Below are 21597 nucleotides of genomic sequence, written 5' to 3'. Positions count from 1 at the left end.
GGTCGCTGCTCGGGCCCCAATAATAATTTCTACACAAAGTCCATTGTGGTGACCCGCCCCCTTTTAAGTAAATTCAAAATGGCCGACTTCCTGTAAAACCTAGCTCATTGCTCCAAGAGACTTTTTTGTAGGTCTTGGTCTTATACATACAGTGAACCCTCGCTACTTCGCGGTTCACCTTTCGCGGGTTCAGTGCTTCGCGGGTCTAAAAAATATTCGGGGGCATTGTAGTTTCGCCGAGCGGCACGATGGGGCGCTGGAGCGGTTAGACGGCCGGCGTGCGCCGAAGAAGAGCGTGGGCGAAGAGGAGAGTGGACGAAGAAGAGCACGTTCCCCCGGACACGATCGGTGGCGACGTTTCGCGCGGTTCGGACCGTACCAGAGCTCCGGCCAGCGTGCGTGGCAGTTAAGCCGTAGAGGAGCACCTTCCCCGGGCACGGGCGGTGCCAAGCGGCCCCTAAGTTTAACCGAATGGAAGCTCCGGAGGAGGAGGGCATGCTCGCGTCACAGTAAGCCGAAGAGGAGCACCGTCCCCGGGCACGGGCGGTTCCAAGCGGCCCCTAAGTTTAACCGAATGGAAGCTCCGGAGGAGGAGGGCATGCTCGCGTCACAGTAAGCCGAAGAGGAGCACCTTCCCCGGGCACGGGCGGTGCCAAGCGGCCCCTAAGTTTAACCGAATGGAATCTCCGGGGGAGGAGGACGGGCGTGTGTCACAGTTAAGCCAAATTGGAGCACCTCTTCTGCCCGGGCACGAGCGGAGCGCGAGGCTGTCAGTTATGAATGAATAAATGAATAAATAAATAAAGAATGCCACCTTTCATTTCACAGGGCACACCGGACGGCGTACCAGCAGGTAAAAGTCGGAGTAATTAAATAAATACAAAAAGAATGGCTGGGGAATAAAAAAATAATACGTTTTAATAATAATTAGTTTTTTTTGTTATAACATGAATTTCACTCTCTCTCTCCCCGTATATATATATATATATATATATATATATATATATATATATATATATATATATATATATTTATTATATATATTGTATATTTTTTTTAAGCATTTTTGAAGGTGCGCCGCTACTTCGCGGATTTTCAGTTTTCGCGGGTGGTCTCGGTCCCCATTAACCGCGATAACCGAGGGTTCACTGTACTCCATAAAATTTACAAAAAGCGAGGTGAAACACTCAACCAGAGCTGCTTTTTTTTAACATTTCTCGAGGGCCATGGCGAGCCATTTCAAAAAAGCTGCACAACTAACGTATAAAATATTGATAAATTTGCTCGGCCTGATGTGTGTGTAAAGTTTCACGAGTTGTCGTTCATATTTAGAACCTCATAATCAGCGTTGTTTTATTGCCGAACAGTGCAATGCCACTCCCACAACTTTTCACGAAAAAGGACTAATTTCGTATTGTGACATCCTCATGGCCGAAACAGTCATCCGAGCATATATGAGGGCGACCTTGTTGAGTTGCACGGAGAAAAACATCCAAGAAAATAACTTGTATTAGCTTTTACCAGTTGGTGGCGCTACTACTACAATGTAAAATAAGTTGGTAGATGTCTTCAGGGCTGAAGTATCCTCAAATGTGTACAACTTCGAGAAGATAGGATCATCTGAGTCATGTTGCCGGAGCTTTTGTTGCCACAGAGTACAATCGGACTTTTCAGCACCTTAATAGCCACGCCTTTTGCCAAAACGTCACAAAATTCGGCAGAGAGTAAGATCATTGTCTTGAGTCTTTTCTGACTAATTTTCAGTCGGATTCGTCAAAAGGGCACCGTGCAGTACGTGAAAATTAAAATAAAAAAACATTTTTGATTCCACTTGGCGGCACTGTGTGTATAACAAAATAATAACATTAAGATGTCTTCAGGTCGGGACGTTTTATTTACAGGTGAAGGTTTGGATTTTTAGGAGCATGTGCAGGGGAGTTATTAAGCATTCATTTATTTGTATTAGGTTCATTTTGTCTTCTTATTATTGATATTTGACTGATCCATTAAAAGCAGACAATTATGTTTTAGGTTAATTTTTTACCTGACATGTTTCGGCGAGTCTTTCGCCTTCTTCAGAGTGTCGCATGATGGTGTCTTGAGACCCGTCTTTATCAGCTGATGTTCCATGAGGGTGTGACTTACCTGTCAAAAAAATGAAAAATCAGAGCAGTAAAAGAACAAGCACAACATGAACATTACAAATCAGCAATCACTGACCACTGCAAAAGGGAAAACCACATCATGGACCGGGAGAAGGGCAGGGTCATCCGCACCGAAGAGAACAAACAACAGCGCTGGATCAGAGAGGCCATTGAGATCTGCAAGCGAGGCATAAAAACCATGAACAGAGACAAGGGAGCCTTCATCCTCTCTACCACCTGGAGCAGCATTTTGGCGGAGTGAACGGACAGCGGGGGGCGTGACTTGCCTTCATTCTTGTGACAGTCAAGTCACGCCCTCATGGAACATCAGCTGATAAAGACGGGCCACAAGACACCATCATGTGACACTCTGAAGAAGGCGAAAGACTTTCGTATTGTGACATCCTCAAGGCCTAAACACTCATCCGAGCAAATGTAAGGTAGATTTTGTTAACCTGCCCGGAGAAAAAAATCAATGAAAATGATTTGTATTTGTTTTAACCAGTTGGTGGCGCTACCACTGCGATCAAAAATAAGTTGGCAGCCGTCTTCAGGGCCTGAATATCCTCAAATGTGAAACATTTCGAGAAGATGGATCATCTGAATCATTTTGCAGGAACTTTTGTTGCCACGGAGAATAATCAGACTCTGCGGCACCGTAATAGCCACGCCCTTCGAAGGAAAGTCACAAAAATAGGGATAGAGTAAGATCAATGTCTTGAGTCTTTTCTAGCCAATTTTCAATCAGATTCGTTAAAAGGGCACCGTGCAGTACGTCAAAATGTAAAAAATGATATTGATTGGCGCAAGGTGTATAACTGAATATAAACATATAGATGTCTTCAGGTACAGACTCTTTATGTACATGTGAAGTTTTGGATTTTTAGCAGCATGTGCAGGAGAGTTATTAAGCATTTTGTCCATTGCGGCGAAGGAAATCTTAAGTGAAAACTTTGATGCCCCGCCCCCGTCATATAGTATTTCGGAAACAAAAAATTTTAGCCCCAGTGTTTGTCCCAGGTCTTCAGATGCTACAGACAGAATTTTAAGGCAATCAGATGAAGCCTTTAGGATCAGGGTGCAAAAGAATGACCCCTGTAAACATGCAAAAAAGGGCAAAAGTCGGACTTTCAAAAATTCATAACTCACTTCCTGTTCATATTAGACGTTAAAATATCAAATTTTTCGCCATGCCCGATGAGACTGCCAAGTTTGGTGAGTTTTTGTGCATGTTTCGGGGGTCAAAAATGCGATCGAACAATCGGAAAAATAATAATCATAATAATTTCTACAAAAACAATAGGGACTTCGCAGCGGTCGCTGCTCAGGCCCTAATAATAATAATAATAATAATAATAAAAGTAATAATGTTTTCTACAAAAACAATAGGGACCTCGCCGCGGTCGCTGCTCGGGCCCCAATAATGATTTCTACACAAAGTCCATTGTGGTGACCCGCCCCCTTTTAAGTAAATTCAAAATGGCCGACTTCCTGTAAAACCTAGCTCATTGCTCCAAGAGACTTTTTTGTAGGTCTTGGTCTTATACATACAGTGAACCCTCGCTACTTCGCGGTTCACCTTTCGCGGGTTCAGTGCTTCGCGGGTCTAAAAAATATTCGGGGGCATTGTAGTTTCGCCGAGCGGCACGACGGGGCGCTGGAGCGGTTAGACGGCCGGCGTGCGCCGAAGAAGAGCGTGGGCGAAGAGGAGAGTGGACGAAGAAGAGCACGTTCCCCCGGACACGATCGGTGGCGACGTTTCGCGCGGTTCGGACCGTACCAGAGCTCCGGCCGGCGTGCGTGGCAGTTAAGCCGTAGAGGAGCACCTTCCCCGGGCACGGGCGGTTCCAAGCGGCCCCTAAGTTTAACCGAATGGAAGCTCCGGAGGAGGAGGGCATGCTCGCGTCACAGTAAGCCGAAGAGGAGCACCTTCCCCGGGCACGGGCGGTGCCAAGCGGCCCCTAAGTTTAACCGAATGGAAGCTCCGGGGGAGGAGGGCGGGCGTGTGTCACAGTTAAGCCAAATTGGAGCACCTCTTCTGCCCGGGCACGAGCGGAGCGCGAGGCTGTCAGTTATGAATGAATAAATGAATAAATAAATAAAGAATGCCACCTTTCATTTCACAGGGCACACCGGACGGCGTACCAGCAGGTAAAAGTCGGAGTAATTAAATAAATACTAAAAGAATGGCTGGGGAATAAAAAAATAATACGTTTTAATAATAATTTGGTTTTTTTGTTATAACATGAATTTCACTCTCTCTCTCCCCGTATATATATATATATATATATATATATATATATATATATATATTTATTATATATATTGTTTATTTTTTTTAAGCATTTTTGAAGGTGCGCCGCTACTTCGCGGATTTTCAGTTTTCGCGGGTGGTCTCGGTCCCCGTTAACCGCGATAACCGAGGGTTCACTGTACTCCATAAAATTTACAAAAAGCGAGGTGAAACACTCAACCAGAGCTGCTTTTTTTAACATTTCTCGAGGGCCATGGCGAGCCATTTCAAAAAAGCTGCACAACTAACGTATAAAATATTGATAAATTTGCTCGGCCTGATGTGTGTGTAAAGTTTTACGAGTTGTCGTTCATATTTAGAACCTCATAATCAGCTTTGTTTTATTGCCGAACAGTGCAATGCCACTCCCACAACTTTTCATGAAAAAGGACGAATTTCGTATTGTGACATCCTCATGGCCGAAACAGTCATCCGAGCATATATGAGGGCGACCTTGTTGAGTTGCACGGAGAAAAACATCCAAGAAAATAACTTGTATTAGCTTTTACCAGTTGGTGGCGCTACTACTACGATGTAAAATAAGTTGGTAGATGTCTTCAGGGCTGAAGTATCCTCAAATGTGTACAACTTCGAGAAGATAGGATCATCTGAGTCATGTTGCCGGAGCTTTTGTTGCCACAGAGTACAATCGGACTTTTCAGCACCTTAATAGCCACGCCTTTTGCCAAAACGTCACAAAATTCGGCAGAGAGTAAGATCATTGTCTTGAGTCTTTTCTGACTAATTTTCAGTCGGATTCGTCAAAAGGGCACCGTGCAGTACGTGAAAATTAAAATAAAAACAAATTTTTGATTCCACTTGGCGGCACTGTGTGTATAACAAAATAATAACATTAAGATGTCTTCAGGTCGGGACGTTTTATTTACAGGTGAAGGTTTGGATTTTTAGGAGCATGTGCAGGGGAGTTATTAAGCATTCATTTATTTGTATTAGGTTCATTTTGTCTTCTTATTATTGATATTTGACTGATTCATTAAAAGCAGACAATTATGTTTTAGGTTAATTTTTTACCTGACATGTTTCGGCGAGTCTTTCGCCTTCTTCAGAGTGTCGCATGATGGTGTCTTGAGACCCGTCTTTATCAGCTGATGTTCCATGAGGGTGTGACTTACCTGTCAAAAAAATGAAAAAATCAGAGCAGTAAAAGAACAAGCACAACATGAACATTACAAATCAGCAATCACTGACCACTGCAAAAGGGAAAACCACATCATGGACCGGGAGAAGGGCAGGGTCATCCGCACAGAAGAGAACAAACAACAGCGCTGGATCAGAGAGGCCATTGAGATCTGCAAGCGAGGCATAAAAACCATGAACAGAGACAAGGGAGCCTTCATCCTCTCTACCACCTGGACCAGCATCTTGGCGGAGTGAACGGACAGCGGGGGGCGTGACTTGCCTTCATTCTTGTGACAGGTAAGTCACGCCCTCATGGAACATCAGCTGATAAAGACGGGTCACAAGACAGCATCATGTGACACTCTGAAGAAGGCGAAAGACTTTTGTATTGTGACATTCTCAAGGCCTAAACACTCATCCGAGCAAATATAAGGTAGATTTTGTTCACCTGCCCGGAGAAAAACATCAACGAAAATAATTTGTATTTGTTTTAACCAGTTGGTGGCGCTACCACTGCGATCAAAAATAAGTTGGCAGCCGTCTTCAGGGCCTGAATATCCTCAAATGTGAAAGATTTCCAGAAGATGGATCATCTGAATCATTTTGCAGGAACTTTTGTTGCCACGGAGAATAATCAGACTCTGCGGCACCGTAATAGCCACGCCCTTTGAAGGAAAGTCATAAAAATAGGGATAGAGTAAGATCAATGTCTTGAGTCTTTTCTAGCCAATTTTCAATCGGATTCGTAAAAAGGGCACCATGCAGTACGTCAAAATGTAAAAAATGATATTGATTGGCGCAAGGTGTATAACTGAATATAAACATATAGATGACTTCAGGTACAGACTCTTTATGTACATGTGAAGTTTTGGATTTTTAGCAGCATGTGCAGGAGAGTTATTAAGCATTTTGTCCATTGCGGCGAAGGAAATCTTAAGTGAAAACTTTGAAGCCCCGCCCCCGTCATATAGTATTTCGGAAACAAAAAATTTTAGCCCCAGTGTTTGTCCCAGGTCTTCAGATGCTACAGACAGAATTTTAAGGCAATCAGATGAAGCCTTTAGGATCAGGGTGCAAAAGAATGACCCCTGTAAACATGCAAAAAAGGGCAAAAGTCGGACTTTCAAAAATTCATAACTCACTTCCTGTTCATATTAGACGTTAAAATATCAAATTTTTCGCCATGCCCGATGAGACTGCCAAGTTTGGTGAGTTTTTGTGCATGTTTCGGGGGTCAAAAATGCGATCGAACAATCGGAAAAATAATAATAATAATAATTTCTACAAAAACAATAGGGACTTCGCAGCGGTCGCTGCTCAGGCCCTAATAATAATAATAATAATAATAATAAAAGTAATAATGTTTTCTACAAAAACAATAGGGACCTCGCCGCGGTCGCTGCTCGGGCCCCAATAATAATTTCTACACAAAGTCCATTGTGGTGACCCGCCCCCTTTTAAGTAAATTCAAAATGGCCGACTTCCTGTAAAACCTAGCTCATTGCTCCAAGAGACTTTTTTGTAGGTCTTGGTCTTATACATACAGTGAACCCTCGCTACTTCGCGGTTCACCTTTCGCGGGTTCAGTGCTTCGCGGGTCTAAAAAATATTCGGGGGCATTGTAGTTTCGCCGAGCGGCACGACGGGGCGCTGGAGCGGTTAGACGGCCGGCGTGCGCCGAAGAAGAGCGTGGGCGAAGAGGAGAGTGGACGAAGAAGAGCACGTTCCCCCGGACACGATCGGTGGCGACGTTTCGCGCGGTTCGGACCGTACCAGAGCTCCGGCCGGCGTGCGTGGCAGTTAAGCCGTAGAGGAGCACCTTCCCCGGGCACGGGCGGTTCCAAGCGGCCCCTAAGTTTAACCGAATGGAAGCTCCGGAGGAGGAGGGCATGCTCGCGTCACAGTAAGCCGAAGAGGAGCACCTTCCCCGGGCACGGGCGGTGCCAAGCGGCCCCTAAGTTTAACCGAATGGAAGCTCCGGGGGAGGAGGGCGGGCGTGTGTCACAGTTAAGCCAAATTGGAGCACCTCTTCTGCCCGGGCACGAGCGGAGCGCGAGGCTGTCAGTTATGAATGAATAAATGAATAAATAAATAAAGAATGCCACCTTTCATTTCACAGGGCACACCGGACGGCGTACCAGCAGGTAAAAGTCGGAGTAATTAAATAAATACTAAAAGAATGGCTGGGGAATAAAAAAATAATACGTTTTAATAATAATTTGGTTTTTTTGTTATAACATGAATTTCACTCTCTCTCTCCCCGTATATATATATATATATATATATATATATATATATATATATATATTTATTATATATATTGTTTATTTTTTTTAAGCATTTTTGAAGGTGCGCCGCTACTTCGCGGATTTTCAGTTTTCGCGGGTGGTCTCGGTCCCCGTTAACCGCGATAACCGAGGGTTCACTGTACTCCATAAAATTTACAAAAAGCGAGGTGAAACACTCAACCAGAGCTGCTTTTTTTAACATTTCTCGAGGGCCATGGCGAGCCATTTCAAAAAAGCTGCACAACTAACGTATAAAATATTGATAAATTTGCTCGGCCTGATGTGTGTGTAAAGTTTTACGAGTTGTCGTTCATATTTAGAACCTCATAATCAGCTTTGTTTTATTGCCGAACAGTGCAATGCCACTCCCACAACTTTTCATGAAAAAGGACGAATTTCGTATTGTGACATCCTCATGGCCGAAACAGTCATCCGAGCATATATGAGGGCGACCTTGTTGAGTTGCACGGAGAAAAACATCCAAGAAAATAACTTGTATTAGCTTTTACCAGTTGGTGGCGCTACTACTACGATGTAAAATAAGTTGGTAGATGTCTTCAGGGCTGAAGTATCCTCAAATGTGTACAACTTCGAGAAGATAGGATCATCTGAGTCATGTTGCCGGAGCTTTTGTTGCCACAGAGTACAATCGGACTTTTCAGCACCTTAATAGCCACGCCTTTTGCCAAAACGTCACAAAATTCGGCAGAGAGTAAGATCATTGTCTTGAATCTTTTCTGACTCATTTTCAGTCGGATTCGTCAAAAGGGCACCGTGCAGTACGTGAAAATTAAAATAAAAACAAATTTTTGATTCCACTTGGCGGCACTGTGTGTATAACAAAATAATAACATTAAGATGTCTTCAGGTCGGGACGTTTTATTTACAGGTGAAGGTTTGGATTTTTAGGAGCATGTGCAGGGGAGTTATTAAGCATTCATTTATTTGTATTAGGTTCATTTTGTCTTCTTATTATTGATATTTGACTGATTCATTAAAAGCAGACAATTATGTTTTAGGTTAATTTTTTACCTGACATGTTTCGGCGAGTCTTTTGCCTTCTTCAGAGTGTCGCATGATGGTGTCTTGAGCTGATGTTCCATGAGGGTGTGACTTACCTGTCAAAAAAATGAAAAAATCAGAGCAGTAAAAGAACAAGCACAACATGAACATTACAAATCAGCAATCACTGACCACTGCAAAAGGGAAAACCACATCATGGACCGGGAGAAGGGCAGGGTCATCCGCACAGAAGAGAACAAACAACAGCGCTGGATCAGAGAGGCCATTGAGATCTGCAAGCGAGGCATAAAAACCATGAACAGAGACAAGGGAGCCTTCATCCTCTCTACCACCTGGAGCAGCATCTTGGCGGAGTGAACGGACAGCGGGGGGCGTGACTTGCCTTCATTCTTGTGACAGGTAAGTCACGCCCTCATGGAACATCAGCTGATAAAGACGGGTCACAAGACAGCATCATGTGACACTCTGAAGAAGGCGAAAGACTTTCGTATTGTGACATGCTCAAGGCCTAAACACTCATCCGAGCAAATATAAGGTAGATTTTGTTCACCTGCCCGGAGAAAAACATCAACGAAAATAATTTGTATTTGTTTTAACCAGTTGGTGGCACTACCACTGCGATCAAAAATAAGTTGGCAGCCGTCTTCAGGGCCTGAATATCCTCAAATGTGAAAGATTTCCAGAAGATGGATCATCTGAATCATTTTGCAGGAACTTTTGTTGCCACGGAGAATAATCAGACTCTGCGGCACCGTAATAGCCACGCCCTTTGAAGGAAAGTCGTAAAAATAGGGATAGAGTAAGATCAATGTCTTGAGTCTTTTCTAGCCAATTTTCAATCAGATTCGTTAAAAGGGCTACGTGCAGTACGTCAAAATGTAAAAAATGATATTGATTGGCGCAAGGTGTATAACTGAATATAAACATATAGATGTCTTCAGGTACAGACTCTTTATGTACATGTGAAGTTTTGGATTTTTAGCAGCATGTGCAGGAGAGTTATTAAGCATTTTGTCCATTGCGGCGAAGGAAATCTTAAGTGAAAACTTTGATGCCCCGCCCCCGTCATATAGTATTTCGGAAACAAAAAATTTTAGCCCCAGTGTTTGTCCCAGGTCTTCAGATGCTACAGACAGAATTTTAAGGCAATCAGATGAAGCCTTTAGGATCAGGGTGCAAAAGAATGACCCCTGTAAACATGCAAAAAAGGGCAAAAGTCGGACTTTCAAAAATTCATAACTCACTTCCTGTTCATATTAGACGTTAAAATATCAAATTTTTCGCCATGCCCGATGAGACTGCCAAGTTTGGTGAGTTTTTGTGCATGTTTCGGGGGTCAAAAATGCGATCGAACAATCGGAAAAATAATAATAATAATAATTTCGACAAAAACAATAGGGACTTCGCAGCGGTCGCTGCTCAGGCCCTAATAATAATAATAATAATAATAATAAAAGTAATAATATTTTCTACAAAAACAATAGGGACCTCGCCGCGGTCGCTGCTCGGGCCCCAATAATAATTTCTACACAAAGTCCATTGTGGTGACCCGCCCCCTTTTAAGTAAATTCAAAATGGCCGACTTCCTGTAAAACCTAGCTCATTGCTCCAAGAGACTTTTTTGTAGGTCTTGGTCTTATACATACAGTGAACCCTCGCTACTTCGCGGTTCACCTTTCGCGGGTTCAGTGCTTCGCGGGTCTAAAAAATATTCGGGGGCATTGTAGTTTCGCCGAGCGGCACGATGGGGCGCTGGAGCGGTTAGACGGCCGGCGTGCGCCGAAGAAGAGCGTGGGCGAAGAGGAGAGTGGACGAAGAAGAGCACGTTCCCCCGGACACGATCGGTGGCGACGTTTCGCGCGGTTCGGACCGTACCAGAGCTCCGGCCAGCGTGCGTGGCAGTTAAGCCGTAGAGGAGCACCTTCCCCGGGCACGGGCGGTGCCAAGCGGCCCCTAAGTTTAACCGAATGGAAGCTCCGGAGGAGGAGGGCATGCTCGCGTCACAGTAAGCCGAAGAGGAGCACCGTCCCCGGGCACGGGCGGTTCCAAGCGGCCCCTAAGTTTAACCGAATGGAAGCTCCGGAGGAGGAGGGCATGCTCGCGTCACAGTAAGCCGAAGAGGAGCACCTTCCCCGGGCACGGGCGGTGCCAAGCGGCCCCTAAGTTTAACCGAATGGAATCTCCGGGGGAGGAGGACGGGCGTGTGTCACAGTTAAGCCAAATTGGAGCACCTCTTCTGCCCGGGCACGAGCGGAGCGCGAGGCTGTCAGTTATGAATGAATAAATGAATAAATAAATAAAGAATGCCACCTTTCATTTCACAGGGCACACCGGACGGCGTACCAGCAGGTAAAAGTCGGAGTAATTAAATAAATACAAAAAGAATGGCTGGGGAATAAAAAAATAATACGTTTTAATAATAATTAGTTTTTTTTGTTATAACATGAATTTCACTCTCTCTCTCCCCGTATATATATATATATATATATATATATATATATATATATATATATTTATTATATATATTGTATATTTTTTTTAAGCATTTTTGAAGGTGCGCCGCTACTTCGCGGATTTTCAGTTTTCGCGGGTGGTCTCGGTCCCCATTAACCGCGATAACCGAGGGTTCACTGTACTCCATAAAATTTACAAAAAGCGAGGTGAAACACTCAACCAGAGCTGCTTTTTTTTAACATTTCTCGAGGGCCATGGCGAGCCATTTCAAAAAAGCTGCACAACTAACGTATAAAATATTGATAAATTTGCTCGGCCTGATGTGTGTGTAAAGTTTCACGAGTTGTCGTTCATATTTAGAACCTCATTATCAGCGTTGTTTTATTGCCGAACAGTGCAATGCCACTCCCACAACTTTTCACGAAAAATCACGAATTTCGTATTGTGACATCCTCATGGCCGAAACAGTCATCCGAGCATATATGAGGGCGACCTTGTTGAGTTGCACGGAGAAAAACATCCAAGAAAATAACTTGTATTAGCTTTTACCAGTTGGTGGCGCTACTACTACAATGTAAAATAAGTTGGTAGATGTCTTCAGGGCTGAAGTATCCTCAAATGTGTACAACTTCGAGAAGATAGGATCATCTGAGTCATGTTGCCGGAGCTTTTGTTGCCACAGAGTACAATCGGACTTTTCAGCACCTTAATAGCCACGCCTTTTGCCAAAACGTCACAAAATTCGGCAGAGAGTAAGATCATTGTCTTGAGTCTTTTCTGACTAATTTTCAGTCGGATTCGTCAAAAGGGCACCGTGCAGTACGTGAAAATTAAAATAAAAAAAATTTTTTATTCCACTTGGCGGCACTGTGTGTATAACAAAATAATAACATTAAGATGTCTTCAGGTCGGGACGTTTTATTTACAGGTGAAGGTTTGGATTTTTAGGAGCATGTGCAGGGGAGTTATTAAGCATTCATTTATTTGTATTAGGTTCATTTTGTCTTCTTATTATTGATATTTGACTGATCCATTAAAAGCAGACAATTATGTTTTAGGTTAATTTTTTACCTGACATGTTTCGGCGAGTCTTTCGCCTTCTTCAGAGTGTCGCATGATGGTGTCTTGAGACCCGTCTTTATCAGCTGATGTTCCATGAGGGTGTGACTTACCTGTCAAAAAAATGAAAAATCAGAGCAGTAAAAGAACAAGCACAACATGAACATTACAAATCAGCAATCACTGACCACTGCAAAAGGGAAAACCACATCATGGACCGGGAGAAGGGCAGGGTCATCCGCACCGAAGAGAACAAACAACAGCGCTGGATCAGAGAGGCCATTGAGATCTGCAAGCGAGGCATAAAAACCATGAACAGAGACAAGGGAGCCTTCATCCTCTCTACCACCTGGAGCAGCATTTTGGCGGAGTGAACGGACAGCGGGGGGCGTGACTTGCCTTCATTCTTGTGACAGTCAAGTCACGCCCTCATGGAACATCAGCTGATAAAGACGGGCCACAAGACACCATCATGTGACACTCTGAAGAAGGCGAAAGACTTTCGTATTGTGACATCCTCAAGGCCTAAACACTCATCCGAGCAAATGTAAGGTAGATTTTGTTAACCTGCCCGGAGAAAAAAATCAATGAAAATGATTTGTATTTGTTTTAACCAGTTGGTGGCGCTACCACTGCGATCAAAAATAAGTTGGCAGCCGTCTTCAGGGCCTGAATATCCTCAAATGTGAAACATTTCGAGAAGATGGATCATCTGAATCATTTTGCAGGAACTTTTGTTGCCACGGAGAATAATCAGACTCTGCGGCACCGTAATAGCCACGCCCTTCGAAGGAAAGTCACAAAAATAGGGATAGAGTAAGATCAATGTCTTGAGTCTTTTCTAGCCAATTTTCAATCAGATTCGTTAAAAGGGCACCGTGCAGTACGTCAAAATGTAAAAAATGATATTGATTGGCGCAAGGTGTATAACTGAATATAAACATATAGATGTCTTCAGGTACAGACTCTTTATGTACATGTGAAGTTTTGGATTTTTAGCAGCATGTGCAGGAGAGTTATTAAGCATTTTGTCCATTGCGGCGAAGGAAATCTTAAGTGAAAACTTTGATGCCCCGCCCCCGTCATATAGTATTTCGGAAACAAAAAATTTTAGCCCCAGTGTTTGTGCCAGGTCTTCAGATGCTACAGACAGAATTTTAAGGCAATCAGATGAAGCCTTTAGGATCAGGGTGCAAAAGAATGACCCCTGTAAACATGCAAAAAAGGGCAAAAGTCGGACTTTCAAAAATTCATAACTCACTTCCTGTTCATATTAGACGTTAAAATATCAAATTTTTCGCCATGCCCGATGAGACTGCCAAGTTTGGTGAGTTTTTGTGCATGTTTCAGGGGTCAAAAATGCGATCGAACAATCGGAAAAATAATAATAATAATAATTTCGACAAAAACAATAGGGACTTCGCAGCGGTCGCTGCTCAGGCCCTAATAATAATAATAATAATAATAATAAAAGTAATAATATTTTCTACAAAAACAATAGGGACCTCGCCGCGGTCGCTGTTCGGGCCCCAATAATAATTTCTACACAAAGTCCATTGTGGTGACCCGCCCCCTTTTAAGTAAATTCAAAATGGCCGACTTCCTGTAAAACCTAGCTCATTGCTCCAAGAGACTTTTTTGTAGGTCTTGGTCTTATACATACAGTGAACCCTCGCTACTTCGCGGTTCACCTTTCGCGGGTTCAGTGCTTCGCGGGTCTAAAAAATATTCGGGGGCATTGTAGTTTCGCCGAGCGGCACGACGGGGCGCTGGAGCGGTTAGACGGCCGGCGTGCGCCGAAGAAGAGCGTGGGCGAAGAGGAGAGTGGACGAAGAAGAGCACGTTCCCCCGGACACGATCGGTGGCGACGTTTCGCGCGGTTCGGACCGTACCAGAGCTCCGGCCAGCGTGCGTGGCAGTTAAGCCGTAGAGGAGCACCTTCCCCGGGCACGGGCGGTGCCAAGCGGCCCCTAAGTTTAACCGAATGGAAGCTCCGGAGGAGGAGGGCATGCTCGCGTCACAGTAAGCCGAAGAGGAGCACCGTCCCCGGGCACGGGCGGTTCCAAGCGGCCCCTAAGTTTAACCGAATGGAAGCTCCGGAGGAGGAGGGCATGCTCGCGTCACAGTAAGCCGAAGAGGAGCACCTTCCCCGGGCACGGGCGGTGCCAAGCGGCCCCTAAGTTTAACCGAATGGAATCTCCGGGGGAGGAGGACGGGCGTGTGTCACAGTTAAGCCAAATTGGAGCACCTCTTCTGCCCGGGCACGAGCGGAGCGCGAGGCTGTCAGTTATGAATGAATAAATGAATAAATAAATAAAGAATGCCACCTTTCATTTCACAGGGCACACCGGACGGCGTACCAGCAGGTAAAAGTCGGAGTAATTAAATAAATACAAAAAGAATGGCTGGGGAATAAAAAAATAATACGTTTTAATAATAATTAGTTTTTTTTGTTATAACATGAATTTCACTCTCTCTCTCCCCGTATATATATATATATATATATATATATATATATATATATATATATATTTATTATATATATTGTATATTTTTTTTAAGCATTTTTGAAGGTGCGCCGCTACTTCGCGGATTTTCAGTTTTCGCGGGTGGTCTCGGTCCCCATTAACCGCGATAACCGAGGGTTCACTGTACTCCATAAAATTTACAAAAAGCGAGGTGAAACACTCAACCAGAGCTGCTTTTTTTTAACATTTCTCGAGGGCCATGGCGAGCCATTTCAAAAAAGCTGCACAACTAACGTATAAAATATTGATAAATTTGCTCGGCCTGATGTGTGTGTAAAGTTTCACGAGTTGTCGTTCATATTTAGAACCTCATTATCAGCGTTGTTTTATTGCCGAACAGTGCAATGCCACTCCCACAACTTTTCACGAAAAAGGACTAATTTCGTATTGTGACATCCTCATGGCCGAAACAGTCATCCGAGCATATATGAGGGCGACCTTGTTGAGTTGCACGGAGAAAAACATCCAAGAAAATAACTTGTATTAGCTTTTACCAGTTGGTGGCGCTACTACTACAATGTAAAATAAGTTGGTAGATGTCTTCAGGGCTGAAGTATCCTCAAATGTGTACAACTTCGAGAAGATAGGATCATCTGAGTCATGTTGCCGGAGCTTTTGTTGCCACAGAGTACAATCGGACTTTTCAGCACCTTAATAGCCACGCCTTTTGCCAAAACGTCACAAAATTCGGCAGAGAGTAAGATCATTGTCTTGAGTCTTTTCTGACTAATTTTCAGTCGGATTCGTCAAAAGGGCACCGTGCAGTACGTGAAAATTAAAATAAAAAAATTTTTTTATTCCACTTGGCGGCACTGTGTGTATAACAAAATAATAACATTAAGATGTCTTCAGGTCGGGACGTTTTATTTACAGGTGAAGGTTTGGATTTTTAGGAGCATGTGCAGGGGAGTTATTAAGCATTCATTTATTTGTATTAGGTTCATTTTGTCTTCTTATTATTGATATTTGACTGATCCATTAAAAGCAGACAATTATGTTTTAGGTTAATTTTTTACCTGACATGTTTCGGCGAGTCTTTCGCCTTCTTCAGAGTGTCGCATGATGGTGTCTTGAGACCCGTCTTTATCAGCTGATGTTCCATGAGGGTGTGACTTACCTGTCAAAAAAATGAAAAATCAGAGCAGTAAAAGAACAAGCACAACATGAACATTACAAATCAGCAATCACTGACCACTGCAAAAGGGAAAACCACATCATGGACCGGGAGAAGGGCAGGGTCATCCGCACCGAAGAGAACAAACAACAGCGCTGGATCAGAGAGGCCATTGAGATCTGCAAGCGAGGCATAAAAACCATGAACAGAGACAAGGGAGCCTTCATCCTCTCTACCACCTGGAGCAGCATTTTGGCGGAGTGAACGGACAGCGGGGGGCGTGACTTGCCTTCATTCTTGTGACAGTCAAGTCACGCCCTCATGGAACATCAGCTGATAAAGACGGGCCACAAGACACCATCATGTGACACTCTGAAGAAGGCGAAAGACTTTCGTATTGTGACATCCTCAAGGCCTAAACACTCATCCGAGCAAATGTAAGGTAGATTTTGTTAACCTGCCCGGAGAAAAAAATCAATGAAAATGATTTGTATTTGTTTTAACCAGTTGGTGGCGCTACCACTGCGATCAAAAATAAGTTGGCAGCCGTCTTCAGGGCCTGAATATCCTCAAATGTGAAACATTTCGAGAAGATGGATCATCTGAATCATTTTGCAGGAACTTTTGTTGCCACGGAGAATAATCAGACTCTGCGGCACCGTAATAGCCACGCCCTTCGAAGGAAAGTCACAAAAATAGGGATAGAGTAAGATCAATGTCTTGAGTCTTTTCTAGCCAATTTTCAATCAGATTCGTTAAAAGGGCACCGTGCAGTACGTCAAAATGTAAAAAATGATATTGATTGGCGCAAGGTGTATAACTGAATATAAACATATAGATGTCTTCAGGTACAGACTCTTTATGTACATGTGAAGTTTTGGATTTTTAGCAGCATGTGCAGGAGAGTTATTAAGCATTTTGTCCATTGCGGCGAAGGAAATCTTAAGTGAAAACTTTGATGCCCCGCCCCCGTCATATAGTATTTCGGAAACAAAAAATTTTAGCCCCAGTGTTTGTGCCAGGTCTTCAGATGCTACAGACAGAATTTTAAGGCAATCAGATGAAGCCTTTAGGATCAGGGTGCAAAAGAATGACCCCTGTAAACATGCAAAAAAGGGCAAAAGTCGGACTTTCAAAAATTCATAACTCACTTCCTGTTCATATTAGACGTTAAAATATCAAATTTTTCGCCATGCCCGATGAGACTGCCAAGTTTGGTGAGTTTTTGTGCATGTTTCAGGGGTCAAAAATGCGATCGAACAATCGGAAAAATAATAATAATAATAATTTCGACAAAAACAATAGGGACTTCGCAGCGGTCGCTGCTCAGGCCCTAATAATAATAATAATAATAATAATAAAAGTAATAATATTTTCTACAAAAACAATAGGGACCTCGCCGCGGTCGCTGTTCGGGCCCCAATAATAATTTCTACACAAAGTCCATTGTGGTGACCCGCCCCCTTTTAAGTAAATTCAAAATGGCCGACTTCCTGTAAAACCTAGCTCATTGCTCCAAGAGACTTTTTTGTAGGTCTTGGTCTTATACATACAGTGAACCCTCGCTACTTCGCGGTTCACCTTTCGCGGGTTCAGTGCTTCGCAGGTCTAAAAAATATTCGGGGGCATTGTAGTTTCGCCGAGCGGCACGACGGGGCGCTGGAGCGGTTAGACGGCCGGCGTGCGCCGAAGAAGAGCGTGGGCGAAGAGGAGAGTGGACGAAGAAGAGCACATTCCCCCGGACACGATCGGTGGCGACGTTTCGCGCGGTTCGGACCGTACCAGAGCTCCGGCCAGCGTGCGTGGCAGTTAAGCCGTAGAGGAGCACCTTCCCCGGGCACGGGCGGTGCCAAGCGGCCCCTAAGTTTAACCGAATGGAAGCTCCGGAGGAGGAGGGCATGCTCGCGTCACAGTAAGCCGAAGAGGAGCACCTTCCCCGGGCACGGGCGGTTCCAAGCGGCCCCTAAGTTTAACCGAATGGAAGCTCCGGAGGAGGAGGGCATGCTCGCGTCACAGTAAGCCGAAGAGGAGCACCTTCCCCGGGCACGGGCGGTGCCAAGCGGCCCCTAAGTTTAACCGAATGGAAGCTCCGGGGGAGGAGGACGGGCGTGTGTCACAGTTAAGCCAAATTGGAGCACCTCTTCTGCCCGGGCACGAGCGGAGCGCGAGGCTGTCAGTTATGAATGAATAAATGAATAAATAAATAAAGAATGCCACCTTTCATTTCACAGGGCACACCGGACGGCGTACCAGCAGGTAAAAGTCGGAGTAATTAAATAAATACAAAAAGAATGGCTGGGGAATAAAAAAATAATACGTTTTAATAATAATTTGTTTTTTTTGTTAAAACATGAATTTCACTCTCTCTCTCCCCGTATATATATATATATATATATATATATATATATATATATATATATATATATATATATATTTATTATATATATTGTATATTTTTTTTAAGCATTTTTGAAGGTGCGCCGCTACTTCGCGGATTTTCAGTTTTCGCGGGTGGTCTCGGTCCCCATTAACCGCGATAACCGAGGGTTCACTGTACTCCATAAAATTTACAAAAAGCGAGGTGAAACACTCAACCAGAGCTGCTTTTTTTTAACATTTCTCGAGGGCCATGGCGAGCCATTTCAAAAAAGCTGCACAACTAACGTATAAAATATTGATAAATTTGCTCGGCCTGATGTGTGTGTAAAGTTTCACGAGTTGTCGTTCATATTTAGAACCTCATAATCAGCGTTGTTTTATTGCCGAACAGTGCAATGCCACTCCCACAACTTTTCACGAAAAAGGACTAATTTCGTATTGTGACATCCTCATGGCCGAAACAGTCATCCGAGCATATATGAGGGCGACCTTGTTGAGTTGCACGGAGAAAAACATCCAAGAAAATAACTTGTATTAGCTTTTACCAGTTGGTGGCGCTACTACTACAATGTAAAATAAGTTGGTAGATGTCTTCAGGGCTGAAGTATCCTCAAATGTGTACAACTTCGAGAAGATAGGATCATCTGAGTCATGTTGCCGGAGCTTTTGTTGCCACAGAGTACAATCGGACTTTTCAGCACCTTAATAGCCACGCCTTTTGCCAAAACGTCACAAAATTCGGCAGAGAGTAAGATCATTGTCTTGAGTCTTTTCTGACTAATTTTCAGTCGGATTCGTCAAAAGGGCACCGTGCAGTACGTGAAAATTAAAATAAAAAAAAATTTTTGATTCCACTTGGCGGCACTGTGTGTATAACAAAATAATAACATTAAGATGTCTTCAGGTCGGGACGTTTTATTTACAGGTGAAGGTTTGGATTTTTAGGAGCATGTGCAGGGGAGTTATTAAGCATTCATTTATTTGTATTAGGTTCATTTTGTCTTCTTATTATTGATATTTGACTGATTCATTAAAAGCAGACAATTATGTTTTAGGTTAATTTTTTACCTGACATGTTTCGGCGAGTCTTTCGCCTACTTCAGAGTGTCGCATGATGGTGTCTTGAGACCCGTCTTTATCAGCTGATGTTCCATGAGGGTGTGACTTACCTGTCAAAAAAATGAAAAAATCAGAGCAGTAAAAGAACAAGCACAACATGAACATTACAAATCAGCAATCACTGACCACTGCAAAAGGGAAAACCACATCATGGACCGGGAGAAGGGCAGGGTCATCCGCACAGAAGAGAACAAACAACAGCGCTGGATCAGAGAGGCCATTGAGATCTGCAAGCGAGGCATAAAAACCATGAACAGAGACAAGGGAGCCTTCATCCTCTCTACCACCTGGACCAGCATCTTGGCGGAGTGAACGGACAGCGGGGGGCGTGACTTGCCTTCATTCTTGTGACAGGTAAGTCACGCCCTCATGGAACATCAGCTGATAAAGACGGGTCACAAGACAGCATCATGTGACACTCTGAAGAAGGCGAAAGACTTTTGTATTGTGACATGCTCAAGGCCTAAACACTCATCCGAGCAAATATAAGGTAGATTTTGTTCACCTGCCCGGAGAAAAACATCAACGAAAATAATTTGTATTTGTTTTAACCAGTTGGTGGCGCTACCACTGCGATCAAAAATAAGTTGGCAGCCGTCTTCAGGGCCTGAATATCCTCAAATGTGAAAGATTTCCAGAAGATGGATCATCTGAATCATTTTGCAGGAACTTTTGTTGCCACGGAGAATAATCAGACTCTGCGGCACCGTAATAGCCACGCCCTTTGAAGGAAAGTCATAAAAATAGGGATAGAGTAAGATCAATGTCTTGAGTCTTTTCTAGCCAATTTTCAATCGGATTCGTTAAAAGGGCACCATGCAGTACGTCAAAATGTAAAAAATGATATTGATTGGCGCAAGGTGTATAACTGAATATAAACATATAGATGTCTTCAGGTACAGACTCTTTATGTACATGTGAAGTTTTGGATTTTTAGCAGCATGTGCAGGAGAGTTATTAAGCATTTTGTCCATTGCGGCGAAGGAAATCTTAAGTGAAAACTTTGAAGCCCCGCCCCCGTCATATAGTATTTCGGAAACAAAAAATTTTAGCCCCAGTGTTTGTCCCAGGTCTTCAGATGCTACAGACAGAATTTTAAGGCAATCAGATGAAGCCTTTAGGATCAGGGTGCAAAAGAATGACCCCTGTAAACATGCAAAAAAGGGCAAAAGTCGGACTTTCAAAAATTCATAACTCACTTCCTGTTCATATTAGACGTTAAAATATCAAATTTTTCGCCATGCCCGATGAGACTGCCAAGTTTGGTGAGTTTTTGTGCATGTTTCGGGGGTCAAAAATGCGATCGAACAATCGGAAAAATAATAATAATAATAATTTCTACAAAAACAATAGGGACTTCGCAGCGGTCGCTGCTCAGGCCCTAATAATAATAATAATAATAATAATAAAAGTAATAATGTTTTCTACAAAAACAATAGGGACCTCGCCGCGGTCGCTGCTCGGGCCCCAATAATAATTTCTACACAAAGTCCATTGTGGTGACCCGCCCCCTTTTAAGTAAATTCAAAATGGCCGACTTCCTGTAAAACCTAGCTCATTGCTCCAAGAGACTTTTTTGTAGGTCTTGGTCTTATACATACAGTGAACCCTCGCTACTTCGCGGTTCACCTTTCGCGGGTTCAGTGCTTCGCGGGTCTAAAAAATATTCGGGGGCATTGTAGTTTCGCCGAGCGGCACGACGGGGCGCTGGAGCGGTTAGACGGCCGGCGTGCGCCGAAGAAGAGCGTGGGCGAAGAGGAGAGTGGACGAAGAAGAGCACGTTCCCCCGGACACGATCGGTGGCGACGTTTCGCGCGGTTCGGACCGTACCAGAGCTCCGGCCGGCGTGCGTGGCAGTTAAGCCGTAGAGGAGCACCTTCCCCGGGCACGGGCGGTTCCAAGCGGCCCCTAAGTTTAACCGAATGGAAGCTCCGGAGGAGGAGGGCATGCTCGCGTCACAGTAAGCCGAAGAGGAGCACCTTCCCCGGGCACGGGCGGTGCCAAGCGGCCCCTAAGTTTAACCGAATGGAAGCTCCGGGGGAGGAGGGCGGGCGTG

Source organism: Idiotropiscis lumnitzeri, unplaced genomic scaffold (genome assembly GCF_059441095.1).
Source record: "Idiotropiscis lumnitzeri isolate Australia: NSW breed Sydney's pygmy pipehorse unplaced genomic scaffold, RoL_Ilum_1.0 HiC_scaffold_27, whole genome shotgun sequence".
In the NCBI taxonomy this organism is placed as follows: Eukaryota; Metazoa; Chordata; class Actinopteri; order Syngnathiformes; family Syngnathidae; genus Idiotropiscis; species Idiotropiscis lumnitzeri.
This window is presented reverse-complemented; position numbering follows the sequence as displayed.